Here is a 24,999-nt window from a genome sequence, read left to right on the forward strand (position 1 = left end):
AGGTTAAGATTAAATTGGCGGGAGAGTTATAAACTGAAAACAATAACTCCACAACTGCAAACAGAATTCACTATCCTTCATCGTTCATGCATTTGTTGAAACAGTTATTCAAACTCGTTCAGAATACCTTTGACAAGACATAGTATTATGAAAAGGATAGTTGATGCTCATCATTTTTATTTTGAGACAGTCTTTTTGTTGTACCTATCTGTGACTCAGCATCTCCGCTATATGATGAGTAGTAACTATCCTTTTCATATTTTACATTCCATCCTGGATTTTCCCTTGTATCTCTAGTATCTACAGTTCATACAATAACTCATTTCTTACCTGATGTGGAGATAGTATTTACAAAAAAAGTAGTTTAATAATGGATAACACAAAATGAAAGGGATAAAGAAGAATATTCGATACTAATCATCAGCTGTGACCAGCAACACAGGAAACATACAACAAACATCATAAACAACATGATGACAATAACATGATAGGACAATGAAAAAATTTTCAAATGGGCTAAGTTACAAATCAGTGTGTAACAACAACCAGGTTTTTTTTTTCCCAATACTCACTGGCTTTGCCAACCAATAAATAAGACTGCAAAAATATGCACCAAAAGTTGACATCAAAGCTACCATCAGGTCACTGATCAAAACTGACAAATAGTGTATAATTTTCCTCTTGATCCAATGAAAGTGTCAGGTCATGTCGTTCATGTGAATTCAATTACAAACATCGCTTTCTAAACACTATATAATTGCAGTTTAGTGCAAATTGTACTTAAGTGTATTAAACCAAGGTAAAAGATTTGGCACGTTAAAACCTGGCCCTACACATGAAACTCTGGAGCAATAGCAATACAGAGTGAAGTTAATAAATCTTTAGGGCAGTGTTATATTAACTGGAAAATCAAAGTGGGTCACCATAAACCCAGAAAGTATTGTCATAAAAAAGTTATTGATCATATTACTGCAATTCCACATATTTATTTCCACATCTAGTAGAGGCTCAGCCCACATACCAAGGAACAACTGGTAGCGCATTTGAAGTGAAAGGTTGTATACAATTATTTATACTGAAGTCTTCCGCTTTCAAACGCTTACTTTTATATGAAGTATGTTTCTGATAAAGATTTGCTTTCCTGAAATGCTAGTCCACACAAAGCTCCACTCATAAGCATAAGATAGTCGGCATAGTAAGTGCTAACATTTTATAATCCCGCAGGTTAAGCCTGTGTCTGATGAATGTTACAAAACTGATACTGTAGCTAATAAAACAATGGTGTTTCTGTTAAGGCAGTACACATTACAAATCACAGTATTTCTGTTTTACACTTTAGTACTTTCACTGTGGCTACTTATAAAGATATAATTAGTCTGATCACATAAAAACGTCTAAGAGAGTCCTTACAGGGCATTTTTATGGACACGATTTCTAACAGTATGGATTTATGCCACTTCAGTGCTGAAATTCTACATTTATTGAAGTATTTGTATCTTGTACAAACAATACTGGCCAAAAGTGGAGGTGTTTCATAATTTTGAACTATTACAGTACTCTACTAACATGCCTCTATTACTGTCCACACAAATCAGTTTCACCACCCTGGGCATGGTGGCTGATGGGAGCAACCATTAAGGCATTTCCCATTTATAGTCACTCCCATCAACCACCGCACCAAGTCTCAACTTCATCTGCGTGCATAATATCAGTTCCAAGAAATTACCTTCAGTACTGAATAGAAAGCAACTGCTTAAACTGCCAATTCAGACACATGTGGATAATCTCGTATATGTCACAACTTTGTACGAGAGGCATGCATTTTTACATATTGTGGAAAACAGATCAGAACAGCAGCTGCAGGTTTATAGCTCACATTTTTCCTTGACCTCTCAGTTCTCTGATGATAGAAATTTGAACATTCAGACAGATACTATATTGGCCTTCAGTAAAACATTTGTGAACAAAATGGATAATGCTGTGTTTCATTTCCTTTTATTAGGTTATGCTATGTTAAAAAATTGCACTGCTTTCGGAGAAATATAAATGTATGAAAAATGCTACCCCAAGTACACAACATTGTTCTCCAAAAGATCAAAATGAATCAGTTAAGTGTGATAGCGACTCCACTTAAAATCTTGGTTGTAGTTTGGCATGAGATCTAGGTTAATGTCACATTAAATGAATATTTTGTAATAAATAATATCAACAGCAAATAGATAGGCTAATGTCAACTGGAAAAGAAAGTTAAAAATGCTATATAAACGGACAAATCACTGACTACCTGGTGGGGTGTATTAAATATAGGACAACATATTTTACTTTGATGATCGACAAAGGAAACTACAAGTGAGCCCCACTACGTAGCTCTTATCAATTGATCTGCTGTCAAATTTGTTAGTAATCCCACCAACTATTCCTGTTTGACACCATGCCCCCTACTTTCTCCATCTACAAAGTCACAATTAGTCACAACGTAACACATAACACACAAAAAACTATTCAAGCTCTTCGGAGCAGAAGAAAATCAAAGGAACTAAGAATAACATTTTTCTTTTTTTTTTTTTTAAAAAAAAAAAAGACTAACAGATTATTCAATTACATTTGTAACCAAAACATATTGAATCACTAATTTTACTGTGAAGACTCTTTTACAACAATCTTAATACAATTGGCAACTGCTCTCACTGACTGACTACGATATTAGTACTCATTAGCAACGAGTCGCTGCTGGTAAACCGAGTGGCAGTCGATCCTTTGACTGTGATAGGAAAACCAAACAAAAGTAAGTCTTAATATAATTAACACAAAATAAGATCAAGTCACAGAAATGTATCATGTTATGTATAAGATCTTGTGTAGTATTCTATTCCAAACATTACTCACTGGCCATTTATTCTGGACAGACAGAGGACCCCTCCTTTACTTGAGCAAATAATCAGCAGACAGAACACATGTTTACTTCTTATGAACACCATAGAGACTTTAAAAGATCTCTGAAACCATATAGTTTCATTTGATATGTGCAATAAGCGGAATAATGTATCAAATGTGATATCTAGGTATGCTAAATATTTCAACTTCAAAAAATTTAACACAAACAATCCAAACCAATTTACTCTCTACTATGCTGTTTATGGTCCTCTAGATGTTGCACATAAAATAAAAGTCAGCCTATACACTGTCATTTCAAGTGTTCTCAAGCCCATTGTTACGCTTCCTTCTCTACGAATTGTGCGGTTTAACAATGTTCAAGTAACATTATTTTTAAACAACACGATGGCCGATGTTTCTTTACTTAAATGATTTACCTGCACTTAATTGCGTACAGACATTTATAAGTAGTCATTTGCGAGATTTTTGGGATACGGATTGCCCCATGTGTTTAAAAAAATAAGCATTATTAATGTTACGGACGTTTGTGAAACCTCAAGTTTGGGAATACTAGATCATATTTCTCAATGATCTTTCGCCAAGTTTTCAAACACACTCACCACAGGCTGCCAGCAGCACTCTGAAGGATTCGTTAAATGTTGGTGCACGATCGGCAAGAAGCTACTAAAAAACAATAAATAAATAAATAAAGTTTTGTGTATACCCCTGACATTCTAAACATAGTCTTCTTTTCCCTCTTTTCTATCAATGAAATACAAAGAGTTTAAACGTAAATCAGTAGCACCACGCCCCACGTCCATATTATAAATCCACAGTCTAACACTGTCGTTCGCACTTCAGTTTTGGTCAAACTGATGATTTATTTACAGGAATACATTTGCCACACGAAATTAACCTCGCAGCAAAGACGAACCAACTACGGTACGTATCACAACAAATTACGTCAATGTATCTTAGAACCTATGTAGTGTCATTTCCAACTTCGAAAGTTACCTCGCGAGTTCAAAAAGTGTCGAACAAATTACAATTTTCCATTTTACGAACGAATTCAACTCAGATGAATGGCGGATATTTATTTCATAAATAATGCGCATGCCCCACATCTAAAAATAGTGGCCCTTGGGGATGATGTCATACCTTTCCAATCACAGCTGATAACCAACTCCGGAAGCTTCTTGATCAAAAGTTCTGCAAGGGAACCTGCAAAATTGCCGCAACGAAAATGCCTCTTCGAAAATTCGCAATAGATTTTTTGTTGTAGCGTGGATGTATTGCCTAAGATGGAATTACAGCGTACGATGATACATTGCTTGTGTTTCCTGTAACATGAGATACCAATACACGAAGGAAAGCCTTCGTCAGCAGTATTCAGAATTTGTGGTCGCCTCAAGGTGTATTCACACTGTGCGTAACGTTACGTCACGACGATCCTATTATCCCAGCACCAAACTGTGAATGTGAGGTTATGAGAAGGTATTCCACATTAATTAACACGCTCTCTCACTTTCCACTTTCTGTAGAGTAGCAGTGGATCATAATGTGCATTTTCAGGTTTCCCGTTTCGAAGATTTATTGTTGTCACTGACGAAAGTTTTGTAACTGGAAAAGTTACATAGGACGTCAGAGAAGCATATTTGAAGGTAATAAGATCACTGCATACCAGCTGCGGTTCATTGTCTTCGAATGTTGTGACTTTCTCAGAAAGACCATCACTAATTTTGCACATTGTAGAATATTCCGGAATGCCCTAGAGACCACTTTGAAATTTGTTGTTCACTTAGTCAGCCACATGACCACGTGCTCGATACAGCTCACTATTAACATGTTGCACAATATACAGGGCATCACGCAGTTGAGTACCAGCAGCTTCCAGTCGTGGGATAGCTTTTCATACCACTCAAAAGTTGACGTTGATCTATACCAAGCTTCCAGACAAGGTACCTTTAAAGTACCCATTCACGGTTTAGATAGCAATTGATACATCACTAACAAGTCCACTAAATATTTTCTACATCTTGGTGTAGTTGGTGTAATAATACTCAAGTAACATTAAGCCAAGGACCCCATAGTGTGAGAACAGGGTGAGGGGGGGGAGAGGGGCAGTGAAGGTTCTTGTTCCTTGAATTTCATCACCCTTAACAAAGCTTTCACATAAAGTTTCTTGCAACAGGGAATTAATTTGTCCAGATCAGAGTAATTTGATCACATCTCCTTTGCAACTGTGTGTAACATATGTGCAAGACAAGTGAAGCACACCATACTGGGGTAGAGAATCTGAAGCCCCTTTGCTGCTTTAACTGTATGAAGTACCATCTGTTACTAGCAGCTCTCTTCACACCACACATCCACAGTAACTTCACAGAGATGTGAAGCAGAATGGCAATTGTCGGGTTGTCCACTCTCTCGAGCACTTCACATGTTAGGGGGAAAATTTCTCCAGGTCCATCAACTTCTAGAACACAAACAACATAATATACAACATAACACCCACCCACATTGGTGGTTTCATCTACGGTTACAAACACCGTTTCGTCAGAACCACTAAATCGTATTTTGTAGAGCATCACCTCGTCGTGCATGGATAAATAATTCTTTCTCAATGTAAATTCATCTAGAACTGGGTGTGTTGTGTACTTCGTCAAGAACTGCCTGATGCGTAAGTTCTTCAGCTTCTCCAATGGGATGTTCCTAGACACCATCATCCCACACAAGTCCCTGAAGAATGATTACACAGTTGAAGGAGTCTGTTCGAGTGATAACACCTGTCTGCAGTCATGTTCATTTTCAGCATTTCTCTTCACGCACCTGCTATGTTTGACGGTACTACAGTGTTGTTGCGCATATGGGCGCTTTCCTGCGCTAACTGTAACTTCAAATAATTTACAAAACAATACCCCCCCCCCCAATCTGTGATCAAGAACGTCTCTCCAAAATCACGAAAAAACCTCGCAACTTCGTGATGCTGGAGTACTTTCCTTTGAGCACGTTGAACAACACTAGCAAGGGAACAGTCCAATTCGACATGTCGAAACTTGCCCTGGAATTTTGTACATAGGAAGAATACACCAAAATAATTGCATTGTCAGAGTTTTAACTGCTAAGACACACAGCAAGTGTTCTTTCTTTTAAGTCGAAGGTACTCATTATTGTCGCGTGGAGAACCGCTTTTAACAGCTGTTTGTACAACGCTTACAAAGGTGAGTAGCGGAGGAATAAAAAAAGCAGCTTTTGATGTTATTACAGACATCTTCCATCAATTGAGACTTTAATTTTGGAAATGAAATATTTCTTGGACACGCGACCTTTTATAACAAATTCTGTAGCACAATTCTTATGACAATTTTTCGGTAATGTAAATTATACGAATAATGGAACAGTTCCTTTTTTATTCGATATAGTTATAGCAAAAATGTGAAGCTTCTATCGAATAATGAAAACAAACATTTTCTTTACACCAGTGATATTTGCTAAAAGAAAATAAATGCATTCAGGCGTTTCATCGTATTTACTATTTTTATTCAGGCAGATTGGGTTTGCCTTCTATAGTTCTGCATATTAAACTGTGTACCAGCCATAGTTGATCAAATTCGTAAAATGTTGCAATGTAAACTGATAACCAATTATGTAACAGACTTTCACCAGGAAACCAAGTATTTCAAGAAATAAAAGTAGAAAATAGAAGGAAAGTTCTGTTGTTAGGTGCTAGTCATGGAAGAGGTGTGGGCCAGATCTCGCATGAAAAATTATTTGACAGGTACCAGGTCACAAGTTTCTTCAAGCATGTCTTAACCAAGTGATAGAAGATGTAGGATCATTGTGCAAAGACTAGAAAATAGGATCACGTTGTTGTAGTGGGTGGAGCAGGATACAGTATTCATAGAGATCAGGGCTACAATGTTGAGTGTGACCTGGTAAAATTAGCATCTGCAATGAAACACTCAAATGTTGACTTTGTTCCTACTTTCATGTGGTATGATCGGCTCAAATTGAATAGCTCTCTCAGGAGGGTTACTGTGAAGCTAAATCGGCTGTTTGAGGCAGCTACTCGGTCAGGTATAGGTTTGGTTCCTGTTGATTCTATTGGTACGTGTGACTGCACAAGACATGGCTTGCATTTTAGTAGGAAACGGAAGGGTAAATTGACTGGGATTATATCAAAATCTTTAGGGAGGTGAGGGCACTGAAACACATGGTAGTGCCTCTTTTTTAGGCTAAGATCAATGTCCAATGATTCAATATTGAATGAAATTAAGCTTAATGAGAAGTTCAGACAGCAGGTACTAGAGATGTTAAAATATCACAAAATTCTCATAAAAGCACAGTGAAATATAATGTTAATATGTCACAAGATTCCCATAAAGGTACAGTCAGAAACAGTGTTAATGTATTACATCAGGATATCAGGGGATTAAAAAAATAAAGCAGATTACCTTCTTCTTTGTTTATAAGAATTAGAGACTGAGGGTGGAATAGATTTACTATACCAGACTGAACATCATATAGTCACAGATATGGAACAGGTAAATGTAAATGTACAGGATGATTGTAATTAAAGTTAAACTTTCAAAACACTGTAGAAATAACACCACTGATCAGAATAACATCAAGTAGCAACAGAATACTATCGGAAAAGGAAAAAAAACTATGGCAGAAGAAAAAAATTGTGTGAAAATTGATCAGTAGATGGCAGTGTGTGTCAAAATACGTAAATGAAAACACCTGTCATGCGTATGACCCATTGAAGTAGGTATAAACACGCTGGGTACACGGCTTTTCCTCCTTTCGCGTCAGCCATGACTGTCTCAATCCAGAATAGCGGTCTGCTTGTAAAGCTATATTACAAGAATGATGACTTTGCACAAGTCACTATGCAGAAGTCCCAGACACTGAAGGGTATGAAAAAAGGTGTTGGTCCGATGACTGCCTTGAGTCTGGAGAAAATGATACGGAAATTCGAAAAGACAGGTTCTTTTGGTGTACAACCTGGTAGAGGGAGGAAACGAATTGATTCGATGTCAGTGGAAGCAGGGGCCATAGCAATGCAGGAGGAGATGAGTGGTGGTGTGCAAATGTGTAGTGCATCGAGAGTTGCCCGAACATTGGACATACCCATGAGCATGGTGCGTCAAATCCTATGAAACATCCTTCTTTGCCATCCATTCAGAATTACCTATGTGCATGAGCTGCTTCCTGTTGACCTGCCAGAAAGAGAGACCTTTGCTTTAGAATTTCTTGCTCACATGGACGTGGACAATGGTTGGCCGTGGAAGATTTTGTACACAGACGAAGCCCACTTCCATCTGACAGTATATGTCAATACACAAAATTGTCGAATATGGGCAACAGAAAATCCACATGCAAATCAACCAGTACCACTTCATTCTGAAAAGGTCACTACATGGTGCGAATTTATGGCATCATTTACCATAGGACCATATTTTTTCGAAGAGACAGGTGCTTACTGTCATGTTACCTGTACCATCACTGGTAAACGATCTGAGTGTCTTTTGCACAACCAGCTCTCCAACCTCGTAGATGGTACCATCTTTATGCAAGATGGTGCACCTCTGCACATTGCAAATCCAGTTAAGCAGCTGCTGAAGTGACGGTTCGTAAATGCTAGAATTATCATCCGCCATTTCTCTACAGCCTGGCCGTCCCAATCACCTGATCTTAATCCATGTGACATCTGGCTGTGGTAACATCTGGAAGATATTGTGTTCAGTGTTCCAATTGCAAACTTAGCTGCACTGGAGGCACACATTGCGAAACACATTCTGAACATGACCCGGAAACACTTCGATCTGTCATGGAACATGCTGTTTCGCGATTTCAACTTGTTGCAGGAAATGGTGGACAGCATTGAACATGTTTTGCGCCAGTCACACGGAAATTAGTAATTCGATTTGATTTTGATTGATGTTTTTTATGCGATTTTTGGCCTCTGGACAATTAAAAATCGATGCGATTGATGCTTTTTATGCTGTTTTTGGCCTCAGGACAATTAACCACCGATATGAGTGATGCTTTTTATGCGGTTTTTGGCCTAAGGACAATTAAGAACCGATTTTTCCCATCCAATGTGATATGACCTTGCCATGGTGGATGGGCTTGCATAAATAACAGTATCACACTTGTAAACCCACGCACAGTTCGTTTAACGTCAAACGTACACCTTAGGCATTGTTGTATGATTAGATTAGATTAGATTAATACTAGTTCCATGGATCACGAATACAATATTTCGTAATTATGTGGAACGAGTCAAATTTTCCAATACATGACATAATTAAGTTAATTTAACAACATACTTAAGTTAATATAACAACTTTTTTATTTTTTGTATTTTTTAAAATTTTTTTCTTAATTTATATCTAAAAATTCCTCTATGGAGTAGAAGGAGTTGTCATTCAGAAATTCTTTTAATTTTTTCTTAAATACTTGTTGGTTATCTGCCAGACTTTTGATACTATTTGGTAAGTGACCAAAGACTTTAGTGGCAGTATAATTCACCCCTTTCTGTGCCAAAGTTAGATTTAATCTTGAATAGTGAAGATCATCCTTTCTCCTAGTATTGTAGTTATGCACACTGCTATTACTTTTGAATTGGGTTTGGTTGTTAATAACAAATTTCATAAGAGAGTATATATACTGAGAAGCTACTGTGAATATCCCAAGATCCTTAAATAAATGTCTGCAGGATGATCTTGGGTGGACTCCAGCTATTATTCTGATTACACGCTTTTGTGCAATAAATACTTTATTCCTCAGTGATGAATTACCCCATAATATGATACCATATGAAAGCAATGAGTGAAAATAGGCGTAGTAAGCTAATTTACTAAGATATTTATCACCAAAATTTGCAATGACCCTTATTGCATAAGTAGCTGAACTCAAACGTTTCAGCAGATCATCAATGTGTTTCTTCCAATTTAATCTCTCATCAATGGACACACCTAAAAATTTGGAATATTCTACCTTAGCTATATGCTTCTGATTAAGGTCTATATTTATTAATGGTGTCATACCATTCACTGTACAGAACTGTATGTACTGTGTCTTATCAAAATTCAGTGAGATTCCATTTATAAGGAACCACTTAGTAATTTTCTGAAAGACAGTATTGACAATTTCATCGGTTAATTCTTGTTTGTCAGGTGTGATTACTATACTTGTATCATCAGCAAAGAGAACTAACTTTGCCTCTTCATGAATATAGAATGGCAGGTCATTAATATATATTAAGAACAACAAAGGACCCAAGACTGACCCTTGTGGAACCCCATTCTTGATAGTTCCCCAGTTTGAGGAATGTGCTGATCTTTGCATATTATGAGAACTACTTATTTCAACTTTCTGCACCCGTCCAGTTAGGTACGAATTGAACCATTTGTGCACTGTCCCACTCATGCCACAATATTTGCGCTTGTCTAGCAGAATTTCATGATTTACACAATCAAAAGCCTTTGAGAGATCACAAAAAATCCCAATGGGTGGTGTTCAGTTATTCAGATCATTCAAAATTTGATTGGTGAAGGCATATATGGCATTTTCTGTTGAAAAACCTTTCTGGAAACCAAACTGACATTTTGTTAGTACTTCATTTTTACAGATATGTGAAGCTACTCTTGAATACATTACTTTCTCAAAAATTTTGGATAAAGCTGTTAGAAGGGAGATTGAACGGTAATTTTTGACATCAGATCTAACCCCCTTTTTATGCAAAGGTATAACAATAGCATATGTCAGTCTATCAGGGAAAATGCCCTGTTCCAGAGAGCTATTACACAGGTGGCTGAGAATCTTACTTATCTGTTGAGAACAAGCTTTTAGTATTTTGCTGGAAATGCCATCAATTCCATGTGAGTTTTTGCTTTTAAGCAAGTTTATTATTTTCCTAATTTCAGAGGGAGAAGTGGGTGAGATTCAATTTTATCAAATTGCATAGGTATGGCATCTTCCATTAACAGCCTAGCATCTTCTAATGAACACCTGTATCCTACTATATCCACAACATTTAGAAAATGATTATTAAAAATATTTTCAACTTCTGACTTTTTGTTCGTAAAGTTTTCATTCAATTTGATGGTAATACTGTCTTCCTGTGCTCTTGGTTGACCTGTTTCTCTTTTAATAATATTCCAAATTGTTTTGATTTTATTATCAGAGTTGCTGATTTCAGACATGATACACATACTTCTGGCTTTTTTAATAACTTTTCTTAATATAACACAGTAGTTTTTATAATTTTTGATAGTTTCTGGGTCACTACTCTTTCTTTCTGTCAGATACATTTCCCTTTTCCGGTTACAAGATATTTTTATACCCTTAGTAAGCCATGGTTTGTTACAAGGTTTCTTACGAGTATATTTAACTATTTTCTTGGGGAAGCAGTTTTCAAAAGCATTTACAAAAATGTCATGAAATAAATTATATTTTAAATTGGCATCAGGTTCACGGTACACCTCATCCCAGTCTAACTGCTGTAGGCTTTCCCTGAAATTTGCAATTGTTAAATCGTTGACTGAACGTACTACTTTGGAGGACTGTTTAGTATTGCTGAATGGAGCTATGTCATATATTGTAACTAGCTGTGCACCATGATCAGAAAGACCATTCTCAACAGGCTGAGCATTTATCTGGTTAAACGTATCTTGGTCTATAAAGAAGTTATCTATCAGTGAGCTGCTATCCTTACCACCTGAGTAGGAAAATCAATAACGGGTGTCAAATTGAAAGAACCGAGTAATACTTCAAGGTCATTTTTCCTATTACCCTCTTTCAGAGAATCTACATTGAAGTCCCCACAAATAATAATTTGCTTCCCCCTGTCTGACAGATAGCACAACAAGGAGTCCAAATTTTTCAGAAATAGATGAAAATTTCCTGATGGGGACCTATATACAGTTACAATTATAAATGTGCCTTTATTTAATTTAAGCTCACAGGCACATGCTTCTATATGTTTCTCTACACAAAACTTTTTTGTTTCTATACTTTTTGCACAATGATAACTCATGACATATATGGCAACTCCTCCTTTCTCCATATTTTCTCTCATTACATGTGCAGAGAGCTTACATCCACTTACATTTGCCTTTTCCATATCAGTAACAATGTGATACTCAGACAGGCATAGTATATCTATTTCATCCTCAACTTCTAAATCTTCTAAACAAACCAGAAGCTCATGTATTTTATTCTTTAAACTCCCAATATTTTGATGAAATATACTTACATTATTTTTAATTATACTTTTATGAGAACCTTTCCTTTTTCTAACATTTGCAGTACTCTCCTGTCTGAGTTTCTCATTGTGCTTAGGCCTAGTTCCTATACCAGTGGTCACATTGTGTTCAGAGAGGCAGATTATGTCAACTGGGTTGGGTGACTTTAATTCATCAATGCAATTACCTAGGACTGAGATACAACTTGGTGGAGATAAAATTTCTGGTGATTGGTGAAAATTTATAATTGACAGCTGTGATTGGTGATCCAATTTGCTAGAATTGTGCTGTTTAATTTCTTTCCTAAACTGAAGATTTGTTTCAATCCTGACCTCTCATAGAACTTGACATCTTTCTGTCTTACCTATTCTAAAAAAGGTGCTGCTCCAACATCTGTAACCACTGGTATTTTACCATTCATGGCAGTGCCTCCCCCCTTAAATTTCCTGCTATTACCCCAGCCAGTTTCCCCTTCCCTTTCCTGTTGAGATGTAGGGCATGCCTGGTATAGTCCCACCTACTGAGAGAATCAACAGGAACCACACCAATATGAGCCCCCGCACCCGACCCAAGCAGCCGTTCCAACTCCAAATTAACTCTCCCAACAGAAGAGTTCAAATGATGCCGGTCATGACGTCTCAGGACAGATACAAATTCATCATTGGTGTGTCTCGATGCTGACACAATCTTTACCAGGTCACACTCTATACTGTACCCAGGATCTCTGTCGATGCTATTCCCTGGCCCTCCCACAATAACCACGGTGTCTTCCCTGGTAAATCCTTTACAGAGTGAACCTAAATCCTCTGTCACCTGATCCAGACTAGCACTTGGTTTCAAAAAATTTGTGACCTGGTATTCTGGTCCTAATTCCTCCTGTAGAAGTTGGCCTACACCTCTGGCATGAGAACTGCCTAACAACAAAACTTTCTTCCTTTTCGATGACTTTCCTACATTCTTTTTCAATATCATATTGAAAGTTTGTTGTGTCCTGTCTACACCTACCTCTGCTTGAGGCTCATCAGTTTCTAACTGAAGCAACAGATCAAACTTATTTTAGACATTCACCACAAAACTGTCAGACTTAGTTCTAGGCCTGTTACTTCTGTTACCTGTTGCCACTTCCCACCTCTCTTTGCCCTTCTCCCTCCTTAACCTGTCCAGATCTTCCCTCGCCTGATCTTGCTCAGCCTGAAGGGCAGCAATTTTCCCCTCCTGTTCCACTATCTTCCTATCTCTGTTGCAAATCCTACACTACCACTGATGAGCCTGATCCACTTCCCCGACACCCACGCCACTGCAGTCCCCCCAGTGAAAAAAACTACTGCATCCATCACACCAAACCCCGGAACTAACAATTCTACGGCAAGTCAGGCACTTCTCACTCATGGCTAAAATAATACTTTAGCTAGAATAAATCAGTTAAATTACCGAAAATCAAAAAAAGACGTTACAAGAATTAAGCCCATTCACAAATGTATATAAGCAAGTTTATGATTTAAAATTCCGCTGTTTTTCTGAGATCTGTAATAAAACAATGAAGGTATTCGCTATTTATTATATATTTCACTCGATGGAATAAAAAATGGACAATTAAATGAGATACTTTAAGTTTGATTCTCCAAAAACGTTACGAGAATTAGGCCTATAAACAAATGTATATAAGCAAGTTTCTGATATAAAGTTACAATGTTTTTCTGAAATCTGTTTTAAAACAATGAAGTTATACGTTATTTACGGTAGTTTACTTATTTGCTACCGAATACTGGTTAAATTACATTGAAACAAGAAACAAACACGTTTACAAAATTTAAGCCTAAGTGCGACTTCGCGAAGCTACGATCTTTTCGTGTTTTCCGAAAAAATACGCAAAGAAAAGTCAAACCTTCGATGGCAAGACTAAACGATACACTAATGCACGTATTTAATTTGTTATCGGCGTTAAACTAAATTATATTCCTGTCTAAATCACTTAACTTTCTGGAAATAGTTTCTGGCGTCACTCACTCGGCGGCCATCTTGGATGATTTGTAGTCAGTCACTATTAAATATGAAGCTTACAGCGCCATCTATTGCTACATTTTGTAACTATTTATTTTTTTCTGCCATACGTTTTCCTCGTGGTCTGATAATATTCTGTTGCAATTTCACGTCATTCTGACCAGTGGTGTTCTACAGAGGATTGAAAGTTTCACTTTAATTATAATCACCCTCCATATAACCTTTCAGCACATGTAAGTAGAGACACCATGGAGAGAGGTGGAGTTGCCATATATGTTAAAATTTATCACTGTGTGAAAAATTTAGAAACTAAAAAAAATTGTGTAGAGCAACATATAGAAATATGTGCACATGAGCTTAAACTAAATAATGGTGCTTTTATAATTTGCAGCTGTGTATAAGTGCCCATTGGCCAATTTTCAGCTATTTCTAAAAGTCTTAGATTTTTTTTGTGCTATCTGCCAGACAGAGGGAAGCAAATTATTGTTTGTGGGGATTTCAATGTAGATTTTCTGAAAGAGTCTGATAGAAAGCTTGATCTTGAAGTATTACTTGGTTATTTCGATCAGACATCAGTTATTGATTTTCCTACTCGGGTGGTACAGGAAAGCAGCACACTGATAGACAATGTTTTTACTGACCAAGATAAATTTAATCAAATAAAAACTTTTCCTGTTAAGAATGGTCTGTCTGATCATGATCCACAGCTAGTTACAGTATATAACATAGTTCCATGCAGTAATATAAAACAGTCTTCTGAAATTGTGTGTTCAATTAACGATTTAATAATTGCAGATTTTAGAGAAACCTTGCAGCAGTTACACTGGGATGAGGTGTACAGGGCACCTGATGCAAGTTTAAAATTTGACCTATTTCACGATAGCTCTATGAATATATTTGAAAACAGTCTCCCTAAGAAAACAGTGAAACATAAATGTTAGAAACCATCTAAAAAGCCATGACTTACTAAAGGGTAAAAATATGCTGTAAACAGAAAAGGGAAATGTATCTTATAGCTAGAAGGAGTAATGATCCAGAAACAGTCAAGGATTATAAAAACTATTGCACTGTATTAAGAAAAGTTATTAAAAAGTCCAGAAGTATGTGCATTGTGTCTGAGATTACCACCTCTGATAATAAAATTAAAACAATCTGGAAAATTGTTAAAACAGAAACAGGGCAACTGAGTGTATAGGAAGACTTTATTTCTATTAAACTCAAGAAGCAGAAAATATTTTAATAATCATTTTTAAGTGTTGTAGAGAAAATGGGATTCAGCTATTCATTAGAAAATGCAAGACTGTATATGGAAGAGACAATACCTATTGTAGGGAAGCAGCATACTCACACCTTATAAAATTCACATCAGTCTTTCCATTGTGTGCCAGCCTAGTCCGCTGTAACTAGCTCTGACGTCATAAATGTTGCGCAATACTTTAAAAATCAAGTAAATAACCTGAAACGGTTCTAGCATGTCAGGAGTAATACTAAATCAATATGTGTTGAATATCAGTTCAATAACTTTAACCATTTTCGAAATTTGGACGTTTTTCTGTAAAAATCATTGGCGCAACAGAAAAGAGCTAGAAACTTAAAAATTTATATTTATATTCCTTTTGCATAATAATTTAGTAGAAACAGTATTCTGGATCTCACAAATTAAAATTTTAGTTGAAATTCATGATTTTCTGGTTTTCATCTTAAAAATTAAGGAAGCAAGATAGATTAAGTAGGCGAATAAATAAAGCTAGGATATTTAAATTTAAGTAGAAGCGAGATCCGCTATAATCATAAAGATGTGAGAAGTTTCAAGTGAATAACTACAAAACTATAGCGATAGCGTATCTCCAAATGGCAAGTTCAGAGCTCGTCTACTGCGTGTAGTGTAATTAAATTAATTCTCTCGCCCAAAATATTTGACTTAGCCACGTCAGACTTTTATTATGATTACTTACTTGTGTGCTGATTGCACAATTAAATTGAGAGCTTCATCGGTCATCAGCAAAGGAAGCAATGATTTATTCGATACTTAAAGTGGTGCATTACTAGCCCAGCGGCTAGTCGGGGGAGCAGATTTGATCAGGCGTTCCCTTAGCCGTCTGCACCGTGGCTTTATATGTAAGAACGCCGCGCGAGAAAAAAAAGACCCCAGTTTCTCTCCAGACGCTGATTAGCACACCACCTGTGCCGGGAGTCGCGTCCCGTCGGTATCGTTGATATAAACAGCCTCGGATCCAGTAATAAGTTACTCGGGATACGTCTAACCATGAAATCGTTTTCGAGTGAAGTGTTAATTTTGGGATGACGTTAATGATCTATCTTTAGTTTGCGTATGACGTATTTTCACGTGCCGCCGCGGGACAGACATTCTACCATTATTTAGCGTGGCGTTTGATTAACATTATCATCAAATTATGGCGAGTATTCACTTAAACATTTTATTTGAACAGTTATAGTTGTATCAGCGCATTAGACTCTGAACTGCTCTGTTAGTTGGATTGTGTGGATACTTTTTGGTCTGTGACTTTCAGAAAACAGTGAACATTTTAGACAGAATCGTTTTTGATTATGAATCCCAGACAATCTCCTAATTCCTCAGAGCTATAAGCTGTAGCTATAAGTGTATTTCTCAGATGAAGTGGGCACTAGGAATTCTAATTACAGACTTCACGTTTTGCTAATCACTTTCTGGTTGCCAATATTGTAGTTAGAGAGCCAGTGTTGAGAATGGCAAACAACAGCAATAAATAAATAAATACAAAACATTTATACAATTATTCCACCCGCTGCCCCACACTATGCAATTGATAAAACTGAAATTCATCCCACCTCTCCTACTTAAATTAGAAAAAAAAATCAGTTCATCCAAAGATAAAAGTTCCCATGGAAAAGATGACATTTCCAATAGAGTACTGAAAGCTTGTTCCCAACAGATAAGTAGGATTCTCAGACACATATGTAGCAGCTCACTGAAACAGGGCATTTTTCCTGATAGACTAAAATATGCTTTTGTTCAATCTTTGTATAAAAAAGGGGATAGGTCTGATGCTAACAATTACCACCCAATCTCATTTCTGACAGCTTTATCCAAAATTCTTAAAAAAGTAATGTATTCAAGAGTAGCTTCACATATTTGTTAAAATGAAATGCTAACAAAATGTCAATTTGGTTTTCAAAAAGGCTTTTCCACATAAAATGCGATACATGCTTTCACTGATCAGATATTAAATGCTCAGAATAACCTAACATCATCAATTGTATTATTTTATGATCTCTCAAAGGCTTTTGGCTTTGTGAATCTTGAAATTCTTCTAGATAAGCTTGAATACTGTGATATAAGTGGGACAGTGCAAAAATAGTTTAATTCATATTTAACTGGAACAAAGCAGAAGGTTGAAATGAACAGTACAGATAGCCTGCAAAAATCAGCAGAGTCTTCTAACGGGGGAGGTATCAAGAATGGTGTTCCACAGGGTTCAGACTTGGGTCCCTTATTGTTCTTAATATAGATTATTGTATTGCCACTCTGTATTAATGAAGATGCAAAGCTAGTTCTTTTTGCAGATGATACAAGTATAATAATCATACCCAACAAGCTGGAATTAGTTGTAATGTAATGTAACTGAATTGTAAGAGTACTGTTCCAATAATAAACCTGAAATGACAGGGAGCTAATGGATATTCTCTTGCACAGCAATTTCTTGAAAATTTTTTCCAATGCCATAAAAATTATTTATCGATAGATTCAATCACATTAATTGTCATGATTGGAATTTGTAACCTTAATTATATAAACAGTTTTTTCTTCGTCCTCCTAAAAGACAGGTGTCGTTATGTCCAGCCCAAACTTTCAACAAAATTAATGAATTATCTTGTGCAACTAGTAAGATGGTGTTTTGAATAAAATGTTCAAAATTATTGTTCCCCATTTTTCATGGTGTTGATACATACATTACAAAATTTTTACAACTAAACACTCCTTTCTTTTTTTTGTAGTCCTAACTTTCCCTGAGGCTCCTAATGATAGGTATAAAGCTGCAGAAACAGCAATCCACTCATACTTATGACTGACATTATTGCATAAATGTGTCATAGCATTCAGCGATTGCACAACTGACCCTGTCTTCTTTTCTCCCGAACTAATACAGTGCGATTTGCAAGCAGTTCTTTCACGAAATTTGACTGGTTGACTTTGTACCAAACAAATGCAGAAACAACAGTAAGCTTCGTCATCACACCAGCTGTGAAATTCTCTATAATATTGCCTATTAAAGACTTCTCCCCTACACGTTGACCTAAAGTAAAGCTCGTAATTTTGGGACTTCCTATTCTGTATGACCTCTCAAATCTGCTTAATTAGGTCAAAGAAGCTTGGAAACCAAAAATGTTCATCTCATTTTCAATATGAAAGACACAGCCTCGTAGAGCTGCCTTGGTAATGTTGCAGTATCTCTCACGAGCAGTTCTAAATCTTTCGAATAATTTTTCTTCCACACTTTCGCGAGTTTTATTTGCTACCCATTCCTTACATTGAATCAGTCTTTCTTCCACTCATACAATTCTTGTATAGATGTCATCACCCGGCTTTATACATCCTTTCGTCCCAAAAATTCGCAGCCTATTCTTTGTCACTGAAAGCTATTACTGTACATGTTTTTTTCTGCTAGAAATGTATTCCTGTTCCAGAATTTTATTGGTACAACAAGCATCTTTCGAACCACAATGCAATGATCATATGATCGTCACTGTGATTACCAATTTCTTCTATAGTTTCCTCAGTTTCTAATGAGAGGTCGACATCATTAAAATCACTGTCCAAGAGATTAACTCACATCACAAACAGCACATATGTAGGTCGTCAGGAGAATTGAGTGAATACGATTCCATACGACATTCTACATATTTCAACTTTGAATGCCTGAGAACGTTAACTGGATTCTGCATTACTGTGAAACTCTGGGATCTGTACAGACAGATGCTATTAGCAGGCATATATGAAGAAAAAACAAGGAATATTAATTCAGTTTTTTATATCCAATGTTAAAACGTTATCGGAATTCTCTGTACAATTATGATTATGTTGTATTGTGTTTTCTGTTTACTGATGCACTTTCAATCAAGTATATGAGCCTCTTGTGTTGTGCAAGCGCAGTATGCCACATCTCTGGCAGGGTGTACATTATTCCAGTCATCTGGTAGGCTACAAATTTGACAATTTTCAATCTTTTCTCAAAAATATTTACAGCACATATTAGCAGATAAATTTTGGACAGGATATTTTTCAGCTATATTCTACCCATATAAAAAGTTTGAGAACAAGTTTTAACATGTCAGATTGGACTATTCACTTGTGAGTTTGTTTGCAAACTGAGTAGTGTGACCATGTTTGCAATGGTTATTATATCACATGCCGCCTTTGTTGGCTTCAAGAGTGTTTTTCGACCCCACACAGTAATGTCTTACACGAGCAAACCTACAGTGTGTTACGCTGCTTGTCTACTATAGTCAAGATAAATAAAGCTTTGTCATAATTGTTGTGTTTCTTTATGACAAAATTACCTGAAACACTGTAATCCGAGCAACATTTTCATGTTTTTAACCTTGCATCTATATCTTCATACACATCTATATTTCCACTCTGCAAACCTCCATGAAGTGCATAGCAGAGTATATGTCCCACTGTACCAGTTGTTAGAGTTTTTCCCATTCCATTCACATAGGGAACATGGGAAGAATGATTGTTTGAATGCTTCTGTGCATACTATAAATATTCTAATCTTATCCTCATGATCCATATGCGAGCAATACATAGTGGGTTGTTTTATAGTCCAAGGGTCACCATTTAAAGCTATGTCTTGAACTTTGAAAATACACTTTCTCTGGATAGTTTTCGTCTGTGTCCCAAAGCTCTTCAGTTCAGTTTCTTCTACATATCTGTGACACTTTCCCATGTGCCAAACAAACATGTGGCCTTTTGTGCTGCCCTTCTCTGTCTACATTCAGTATCCCCTCTTATTGCTGGTGCCATTTGGTATGGATCCCACACACTTGAGCGGTATTCTGAAATGGGTCACAGGAATAATTTATAAGCAGTCCCCTTTGCAGACTGGCTGCATTTCGTCAGAATTTTACCAATGAGCTGAACTCTGCCACCCGCTTTAACCACAACTGAGCATATGTGATCATTTCATTGCATATCCCGACAATGTGATACACCTTGCTATCTGTATGAGGTGGCCAATTCCAACTGTGACCCACTCATGTTGTAGTCATAGGATACTACGTTGTTTCCGTTTTGAGAAGTGCACAACTTAGCGTTTCTGAACATGTAAAGCAAGTTGAAAACTTTACATCATTTTTGAAATCTTATTAGGTGAAGACTGAATATTTTTGCAGCTTCTTTCAGATTGTACTTCATTACAGATAACAGGATCATCTGCAAAAGGCCTGAAGTTGCTATTAATATTGCGTGAAATATCATTAATATACATCATGAACAGCAATGGACCCATCACATTTCCCTGGATCAAACTTGAAGTTATTTCTACACATGGCGATGACTCTCAATCGAGGATCCTGCCTCCAAAAAGTCATCAATCGAGTCACAAATTTCGCTTGGGATCCTATATGATTTTATTTTTGATAATACGTGTTGGCATAGTACTGAGTCAAATACCTCTGGAAATTATGGAATACTGCAGCAACCTGACTGCCTTGATCCAAAGCTTTCAGAATATCATGCGAGAAAAGTGCAAGTTGGGCTTCACATGATCGATGTTTGCGGAATGCATGGTGGTTGGTATGGAGAAGGCCATTCTGTTCAAGATACCTCACTATATTTGAGCTCACTTTATGTTAGAAGTTTCTACGACAAAATGATGTCAAGGATATTGGACGGTAGTTATGTGGATCACTTCCACTACTCTTATAGTAGGCGGATGTCATATGTGCTTTTTCCCAAGAATTGGGCACTTTTTTGTTGAAGGGATCTATGATAGATTATAGTCAGTAAACAGGTTAACTCAGCTATAAATTCAGTATAGAATCTGATTTTATGCCCTCCCCTGATACTGAGTTTTACCCAAACAATCTCACATGCAGCTTCAATTTCTGTCTCAGTAGATCTGAGCTTCTTGTCTACTGCAACAAATATACCACCTCCATTTCCTGTTTGCTTATCCTTTCGATATACACTCAAATTTTCTCCAAAAATCTCACTGATATCAATTTCACATACCTAGTATTATGTGAGCTGCCCTGCTTGCCAGGAGTGTTTCAAACTCTGGCACCTGGTTGCAAATGCTTTGGCAGTTTACCACTAGGATTTTAATACTCTCAGCTGTGGGAGGCATTTCTTTCGATGTTACGCTGATATTTCTTGGTTTCTTACAACTATTACTATCTCCCCTGGGGGGAGAATCACCTAAAGTGAAAACCCCTTGTGTGCACACCACACACAGCCAGCAACCTGATTTGTTATGCACATCCGACCCATTTAGGAGGGCTCTACAGTTCTCAGCTTATAATGAAAGTCCAGGCTGTCACAGCCTAGCTTGTCACAGAACCTTCGAAGACTATGGCTCAGTCTTTCCACTCGACTTAGAACCAAAGGGCCAGAGTCAGTTGTGGGGATGATACTGCAAATTGCTAGTTTCGCTGAAATTCCATGCACGAGACTGGTCTTCTCAACCCTCTCTACCAGTCGCTGGAATGATGCAGCATGACCTCAGAGTCCAAATGACTGACATCAGACATTTGTTCCAATGTGCGCCACAGTCTGCAGTTGGTTGCACTCTGCTCCCTCAATGGCTGCCGGAATAGCTGCTTCAACATGTTGAATGACGCCCCAAGGCGTACATACTGAGTGCACCTGGTGTCCTTTCCTATCAATTTCTGTTATTCCCTAAGGAGTACCATCATTCGCCATACATTTGAACTTCTGGCGATTAATGGACCCCTACTCTTATGAATTTGCCTCCTCCTGCCACTGGTCAAAATAGGTTTCCCCAAAACAGGCAAAGCGGGTCCCACCACTTTCGTTTTAGTTCCAGTGAAGGACAGCATCTCAAACTTGTTGATTAAGGGGATTGGTACAACATTTTGGGTCCTCCTCCTTTGCTGTCCACACTGTATAGGACACCTGGCTGTATCACTGAAACGCCATTTGCAGTCCAGTAGACGAGTAATGTCAGATCTCGTACTAGTAGATAGCGTCGGAAGTTCCATGCGGCTTTTCGTGGATGATGCTGTAGTATACAGAGAAGTTGCAGCATTAGAAAATTGCAGCGAAATGCAGTAACATGTGCAGCGGATAGGCAATTGGTGCAGGGAGTGGCAACTAACCCTTAACATAGACAAATGTAATGTATTGAGAATACATAGAAAGAACGATCCTTTATTGTATGATTATATGATAGCGGAACAAACACTGGTAGCAGTTACTTCTGTAAAATATCTGGGAGTATGCGTGCGGAACGATTTGAAGTGGAATGATCATATAAAATTAATTGTTGGTAAGGCGGGTACCAGGTTGAGATTCATTGGGAGAGTGCTTAGAAAATGTAGTCCATCAACAAAGGAGGTGGCTTACAAAACACTCGTTCGATCTATACTTGAGTATTGCTCATCAGTGTGGGATCCGTACCAGATCGGGTTGACAGAGGAGGTAGAGAAGATCCAAAGAAGAGCGGCGCGTTTCGTCACATGGTTATTTGGTAAGCGTGATAGCGTTACGGAGATGTTTGGCAAACTCAAGTGGCAGACTCTGCAAGAGAGGCGCTCTGCATCGTGGTGTAGCTTGCTGTCCAGGTTTCGAGAGGGTGCGTTTGTGCATGAGGTATCGAATATATTGCTTCCCCCTACTTATACCTCCCGAGTAGCTCACGAATGTAAAATTAGAGACATTCGGGCGCGCACGGAGGCATTCCGGTAGTCGTTCTTCCTGTGAACCATACGCGACTAGAACAGGAATGGGAGGTAATGACAGTGGCACGTAAAGTGCCCTCCGCCACACGCCGTTGGGTGGTTTGCGGAGTATAAATGTAGATGTAGATGTTTTGTAGAGTAGGCAGTATCCACAGAAGCAGATGATACTTGAGGTACTTTTGGTACCAGTACCACAGGCACATGACTCTCAGGAGCTCTTCCAACTTGACTAACAGCAGCTGCCAATCGTTTGACAGTAGTCAAGGGGATTTCCAATTGCTAATGCATGTCAATCAACTCATTCTGTGTTCGAGAGCAGCATTCACAGTGGGCCTACGCTTTGTATGGTGTGATGTATTACTGGACAGTGAACAGGAAAGGGAAGGGTAAACTGGCAGGGTTGTTAGACAAACACACACACCCATGCCCAAGGGAGGACTTGAACCTCCGCTGGGGTACAAGGTACCTGATGCTAATTTAAAATATAACTTATATCATGATACACTTGTAATAGAATTTGAAAACTGTTTCCCCAAGAAAGTAGTTAAATCTAATTATAAGAAACCATGCAAAAAACCTTGGCTTACTAAAGGAATAAAAATATCTTGTAACCACAAAAGGGAACTGTATCTAACAACAAGAAAGAGTAATGACCCAGAAACAGCCAAATATTATAAAAACTGCTGTGCTACATTAAGAAAGGTTATTAAAAAGTCCAGAAGCATGTGCATTATGTCTGAGATTAATACCTCTGATAAAATCAAAACTATTTGGAATACTATTACAAGGGAGACAGGGAAACCAAGAGTACAGGATGATGGCATCACCATCAAAGCGAATGGAAACTTGATAAACAACAAGCCGGAAGTCAAAAACATTTTGAATAATCATTTTTTAAATGTTGTAGAGAAAATAGGATCTAAATGTTCATTAGAAGAAGCAAGGCAGTTAATGGAAGAGGCCTTACCCACACCGTTTGATACAATTGAAATTCCACTCACCTCTCCTTCTGAAATTAGGAAGATAATAAACTCTCTCAAGAATAAAAGCTCACATGGAATTGATGGCATTTCCAGCAGGATAATAAAAGTTTGTTCCCAAGAAATAAGTGGGATTCTTAGCCGCATATATAATAGCTCTCTGAAGCAGGGTATTTTCCCAGATAGACTGAAGTATGTCATTGTTAAACCACTGCATAAAAAAGGGGATATGTCAACTACCGCCCAATCTCTCTTCTGACTGCCTTATCCAAAATTCTTGAAAAAGTAATGTATTATAGAGTAGCTTGACACCTTCGTAAAAATAAAGTTTAATAAAGTTTTAACAACATGTCAGTTTTGTTTCCACAAGGGTTTTTCAATGGAAAATGCTATATATACTTTCACTAATGAAATATTAAATGCTCTGAGTAACCGGAAGTCACCCGTTGGAATTTTTTGTGATCTATCAAAGGATTTTGATTGTGTAAATCATGGAATACTTCTAGATTAGCTCAAGTACCGTGGTATGAATGGAACAGTGCTCAAATGGTTTAAATCAAAGCTACCTGGAAGAGCGCAGAAAGTTGAAATAAGCAGTTCACATAATATGCAAAAAACTGGTGATTTCTCAAACTGGAGAACAATCAAGAATGGGGTGCCGCAAGGTTCGGTCTTGGGTCCTCTGCTGTTCTTAATATATACTAATGACTTGCCATTCTATATTCACGAAGATGCAAAGATGGTACTTTTTGCCGATGATACAAGTATAGCTATCACACCCAACAGACAAGAATTAACTGGTGAAATTGTAAACGATGTTTTTCAGAAAATCATTAAGTGGTTCTCTGCAAATGGGCTCTCTTTAAACTTTGACAAAACACAGTATATACAGTTCCACACAGTAAATGGAATGACACCATTAATAAATGTAGACTTCGATCAGAAATCGGTAGCTAAGGTAAAATATT

The 24,999-nt window shown here is 37.4% G+C and overlaps 1 protein-coding gene across 5 annotated transcripts in view; it reads right to left on the reverse strand.

Moving 5' to 3' along the window:
* Positions 1–4,023, reverse strand: part of LOC126260041 (protein phosphatase 1A) — a 236,233-nt gene extending 232,210 nt beyond the window's left edge. For 3 of the 5 annotated variants that reach the window (XM_049957220.1, XM_049957217.1, XM_049957221.1), the window contains exon 1: positions 3,889–4,023. The gene's annotated coding sequence lies outside the window, so the exon portion shown is untranslated. Of the gene's footprint in view, positions 1–2,886; positions 2,997–3,494; positions 3,868–3,888 lie in introns of those variants that run through there. The other 2 variants (XM_049957218.1, XM_049957219.1) reach the window with 2 other exon arrangements.
* Positions 4,024–24,999: the final 20,976 nt, after the last annotated feature.

Source organism: Schistocerca nitens, chromosome 5, assembly GCF_023898315.1.
Source record: "Schistocerca nitens isolate TAMUIC-IGC-003100 chromosome 5, iqSchNite1.1, whole genome shotgun sequence".
Lineage (NCBI taxonomy): Eukaryota > Metazoa > Arthropoda > Insecta > Orthoptera > Acrididae > Schistocerca > Schistocerca nitens.